Source organism: Marmota monax, unplaced genomic scaffold, assembly GCF_021218885.2.
Source record: "Marmota monax isolate L192 unplaced genomic scaffold, Marmota_monax_Labrador192_F-V1.1 WCK01_AAM20220418_F8-fsc00005, whole genome shotgun sequence".
Classification (NCBI taxonomy): Eukaryota; Metazoa; Chordata; class Mammalia; order Rodentia; family Sciuridae; genus Marmota; species Marmota monax.
Window position 1 is genome coordinate 16,889,632 of NW_026692254.1, and position 5,724 is coordinate 16,895,355.

General features: G+C 42.8%; 1 pseudogene; it reads right to left on the reverse strand.

The window, feature by feature from the left end:
- Nucleotides 1-862: 862 nt before the first annotated feature.
- LOC124089331 (ribonuclease P protein subunit p25-like protein) lies at nucleotides 863-1,363 on the reverse strand (annotated as a pseudogene).
- Between the last annotated feature and the right edge of the window lie 4,361 nt (nucleotides 1,364-5,724).

Genomic DNA, 5,724 nt, shown 5'->3' on the forward strand with positions numbered 1-5,724 from the left:
TAGGATTGAAAAAAAACTTCCACAAAACTGTTTTGACTTAAAATCAGTAGAAATGAGATAAAACTGCATTGGGGGGTGGGTGGGATGTAAGACCACCCTTAGGATCACTTGGGGTTCACAGGTTGTTCGGTGGGAAGATGTCGACTGTCCTGCGTTGCTTGGTGATTTACGCCCTCCTTTTTCTCAGCCCCTTTAGTAACCTCCCAGGTCTTGTCTTGCTGGGAAGTCTTGCGATATGCAGGAGGAGGACAGTGGCCATAAGGCCAAGATCTTTCATTCACTGAATGCAAAACACAGGCCCCTCATCATCTTCATAAAATCCCTTTGAGGTATGTTCTCTAATTATTGCCCATTTTCAGATGGGGGAAATGGAGGCACAGAATGGTTAAGCACCTTTTTGAAGCCACACAGGTAGTCAACATCCCAGGCTGGGAATTGAACCCAGGCCTTTCTGATTCCAGGGGTGGTTTAACCATGTCCTATACTTTTTCCTCCTCATGATGGCCTGAAATTTCTCCTGGAAGAACTGCAGGCTACATAATCACAAACTATTTTATTTTACTTATTTCTTCATCAGACAAATGGGCAGAACCTTTATTTTCCTGACTCCCCTCACTTGATCTCTGTCAGAAGGCAGATCAGATGTTCCATAGGATTGAGGCAGAGTAAGCCCTTTTCAAACAATCCAGAAATTAGCAGACACCCACACCTGGCACTCTTCACAGCAGTCCCTTCCCATATGCCAGAGAGAAGGGGGAGGCAGGACTTCCTTGGACCCAAGACTTTCTGGGATTGTGACTACAAAGGCTTCTCAGAAAAGGCTCAGCCATCCCAAATAGTCAGGCCTGGAGAACAGCCTGGCTCAGCAGGTCTTCAGGACAGGGTGTCTCAAAGGTCTTCTTCTAAGTTGGGGTCCACAACCAGGACTGGGCATGGACCCCAGGCTAGGGTGTGCCCCAGGGGTCTGGTGGCCATACTCTCTGGGGCTCAGGGACTCCCAGCTGAGCAGAACCCACAGTGCAGGTGCATGGCATGCCCTGTGAGCAGGTCTAGACCTGTGTTAGGTGAAGTTGGGACCCAGCTGTCCTCAGTGTGCAGGAAATGCAGTTTGGTGAGCTGGTATAGGTCTGGGAAGAGCTGTGGATAATCTCAGGCTGTTGACAGCCTTCCCTGCAACCCAGCCAGAACCTGAGAGCACCACATGCCCTGTGCTGCCCATCTCCAACAGACCTAGTGCCAGCCTCAGCAGGGTTTGAATTTTGCTGCCATCTTGGACCCACAAATCCAGGGTGTCAGGAGATAGCTGGAACACTGGTGAAGGTTCTGGGAACTCTACCGAGCCAGCTTTCTGGTAGTTCTCCATCCTGTTTGCTGTGGTGTCCATGAATCTTGCCTACTCAGCCACCACTCCCTGCTCACACTGGATCCTCACAGCATAGCCAGGATGGCACACAGGCTAGTCAACAATTTTATTTTTATTCTCTAATTTTTAATTGTGCTAAAAATAACAAGATTTACCATTGTAACCCTTCTCAAGTGTGCAGTTCAGTGGCATTAAATACATTCACAGCGATGTGCAATCATCACCACCATCCAACTCCAAACTTTTTTTATCATGCAAATCTAAAATTCTATATACATTTGACAGTTCCCCACCCTCCACTCCCCCAGCCCCTGGCAGCCACCATATTACTTTCTGTCTCTGGGAATTTTACTACTCTAGGTAACTGCCATGTTGTGGCATGTGACAGAATTTTTTTCTTTTTTAAGGGCTAATAATCCTGTATGGAGATAGTACATTTTGCTTATCCAGTCCTGGGCCCAAGAACACTTGTTTTTCTTCCACCTTTTGTCTATTGTGAGTCATGCTGCTCTGAACCACAGTCAATTTTAAAAGTAGGTATTAGCGTGTGACTATAAAAGGGGTGCATGGGTGATTTCTGAGGTATTTGGTAATGTTCTGTGTTTTGATGGTGGTGGTGGTTATTGGAATTTGAAGTTTGTTTATGGCTCAAACTGACTACCCCCTGACCCCTAGTATATAAAAATTGGTGAAAACTGAATGCGGTCCTTAGTCCTGTGAACAATATTGTACCAAAGTTAGTTCTCTGGTTCTGACATTGTGCTACGAGGTCACTATTGTATAGTTCTTTTTTTTTTTTTTTTATAAATAACATGGACTCTACACTGTTTTGCAACTTACTGTGAGTTTTATTTGAAAATAAGAAGTTAAGTCATGCCCACGGGGAGAGAAGTTAGTAATTGGTTTGCTAAACCAGCTCAGCCCCTACAAGGGTGTCATATTGTGAGAGTGTTACCAGAAAACCTTCCAGCAGTTCTGAATTTTCAAAGACCGCTCATTACCATGTTAGCAAGAAATATTTTGTTCATCATAACATGATTGTGTCCATAATGGCAACAGGGGTAAAATTAGCACATTAAGTTTGGGATTTTATTTGTGCAGAAGATAGGGCTTGGTAGTTTCCTTGAGGTCATGTGTAATATCCAGTGTGCCATGCAGTGGGGTACAATGATCCCCATGTAGACATTGCTATTGCACTTTGTAGATAAGGAGATTGGGACCCCAGAGGGGTAAGTGATGGTCCACTGTCAGTGAGTTAGGCAGGCTGCACTCATTTATCTTATGGCAAGTCTCTGTCCTTTCACCCACACCATTCTTCCTGAGTGAAGCAGACTTACATGGAGCAAGGGTTGTGAACGTGGGTAGTGTTTGGGGATGGCTTAGTGTTGGGGATGATGCAGAGTGATGTGATCTCCTGGGTTCTCAGCTTGAAGCTGCCAACAGATGCGTATGCTGAGATTTTTAAGGACCAAATTGTCAAAAGGTCTGAGCACCCTATGAAAAAATAAGATATTCAGACTTTGGGCTTAATTATTTTTTCTTACAAGGTATGCAGGCTTTAAATAAGAGGCAAATTCTGTATAACTTTGCTGTGTTGGGCTTTCTCAGAAAAAAAAAATATATATATCTGGAAAATTTTTGAATGAATTTGGGGTAGGGAATTTAAAAGTCTTGATCTCTTTAGAAAGCTGGAAGCATGAATTCTGAATATCATTACTAAAACGTTCTGTATCTTTATAGAAAAATGTTGGTTCTTGGAATTGTTGGAATACCTACAACTTAACATCAGTATAGTTCATATTACTAGGTCTGGTCTCACTGTATATCATGCTGTGTCAAAGCATTCATCCATTGTCAGTCTAATTTGGAATAAAATGTCATGTTAATTTAGAAATATCTCAGGAGACATGCCTAGTTTTCAGACACAGACAGTGAGCTCTAGGAAGATAGAGGAATGCTCCCTGCATGGGCGACAGTGCCTCTCAGAAGGCCAGGAAGCCATGGCCAAGGGCAGGTTGGAGAGCTGGCTGCCCCTCTTTCTCAAATGATGAAAGTGAGCATCTGGATGCTTGTTTCTGTGTTCCCCATCACCTTGTAAGATAAATATTGTTTTCTTTGCTTTACCAAGGAAGTAGGTGAGGCTCAGAGGGTTAGTTAGCTAAGGATTGCAAATTGGTAAATGAAACTGCTTGGTTTGATCCTCCCTTCTGATTTTAAGTTCAGTTCGCATTCATGCACACTATGATGAATTTCCTATCATTTGGTTCTTTAGACAAGTGAGAAAGTCAGAGATTAGAACATTGTGGCTTCAATTACAGTTTTCTATAGGTGTGTCTTCGATGTGTGTGTATTTATATATACATTAGCATTTGCTATTTCGTATCTGATGAAATTTGATTTTTGATGTGATTTTTTGGACAATGTTAATTTGTTTTTTCTTCTGCAGTGCTGGGGATCAAGCCCAGCGTCTTGCAATGTTAGGCAAGTGTGCTATCCTTAGCCCCCAAATGTTCATATCTTACATGAAATGTGTGATTATTGAAAATCCACCCAAACCAAAAAATGAGATTGAGAGCATTTAGCCAGCTCAGCAATTCATGATCTCTTAATAGATGTGAACAGTGATAAAAAGATATGTGTATGCAGCTGGTGTATTTCCAGCACTTTGGCTTCCATTGAGAATTTAGGTTTCAGAGGTAGTTTCCAACTTTTTTTTTAACCCTCCCCCTACAATACCCCCAATTATTTATATTTCTAGAATGCTGAGAAGGTGGGGAAGGATTTAGTAGTAATATGGGCAAATCCTTAATTGGCTCTGCCAGCCAGGTGGCTAGTCGATGAACCACCATATTTCAATGGCATAAGCATCAACTTATAGTTAAATATTTGCACGTGTATCTAATTGTCTATGCAAAATTGTTCCTGCTAAACAGGAGTCTGGTTGAGTCTTCAAAATAACCTGGCATCCAACATGCATTAATATTTTAAACCATTATGAACACTTGGTGCTGTAGATCCAATTTTACTAATGTGTTTTTTAAAAACACCTCCCACAGCAGAGTGTAATTTTTTTTTTGGTATATCTGTAGCTAGCGTATAATGCTATCATAAGTTTCCAGGAACCAAGAATCCTGATGATATATTCAAAGTGTCCAAACAACCAGTAAAAAGCATCCACTTAATAGATGGGTTATTATTTTTTTCCCAAGTAATGCCAGAAAACTGTTTTGACAGATAGAGCTGCTGAGTTAACTTTATGTTACTGTCTCAAATTATTAGGGAATTAGTCACTCAGGTCACATGGATGGATGAGTGCATAGCAGCAGTTACTCAGGCTTTGACCCATGAAGGAAGTCCTTCATCAAACATGCAGAGTGCCTGTTGTGCTCCTGCCTCTGTGTTGGAGGGAGCAACATCTGCTGATGTTTTGATGTGATGGTGCAGATGGGGTTTGGGAGAGGGAATCTTACACCCTGCCCAGGAAGGGAGGTGAACTCAGGGTGCAGAGTTGAACCATCAGAAGGTACCCTGCAGGGAGGAAAAAGGGGGCCAAGGTACTCCAGAGTGTGGGAGCAACTGTGCACCACAGACAGAAGAGAAAGGATAGAGCAGGCTTGGGGAAGACTGAGGGGTTGGCTTGGTGTCTAGCAGATGAGGCACCACTGAGGGTGGAAGTATATTAGTCCATTTTGTGTTGCTATAACAAAATATCTGGATATGTTGATTTTATAAATAAAAAAGGTTCATTTAACTGATGATTTTGGCAGTTAGAGAGTCCAAACAGCACAGCAGCTGTGACATGCAGAGGGACCCCTGGATGTGTTACAACATGACAGAGAAGCAGAAAGTAGCAACAAGCAGAAGAGGCCAGGCACATGGGGTGAGCTTGCTTTATAACAAACCACTTTTTTTTTAAGAACAAACTCCATAAGACCAACATTAATCCCTTCAGGGGTGTTACCCATGACCTGATTACCTTCCACTAGGCCCCACCTCTTAATGATCCCACCATCTCCCAAGATGGTTACACGGGAGAGTAAGCTTCCAATACACGAAACTTTTTTGGGGGAGGCATTCAGACCATTTCCAAACCCCAGCAGGTGGGGAGTGAAGCTACTGAGGGTATGAAGATGTGAAATCATGAAAGAACTTGTAAATTGAGCCAAGGACTTGGACCCTAGGGATTTCCACTGGGTGGCAATGTACTATGGTGACCCCTCAGTCTCTGGGACAAGCAACACAGAGATTGTAGCACAGCACCCACACGGGGGAAATTTTACTAACTACTCAAGATCCTTTCTTTAATTTTTCTGGTACTAGGGATTTGAACCCTGGGGGTGCTTTATCACTAAGCTACATCA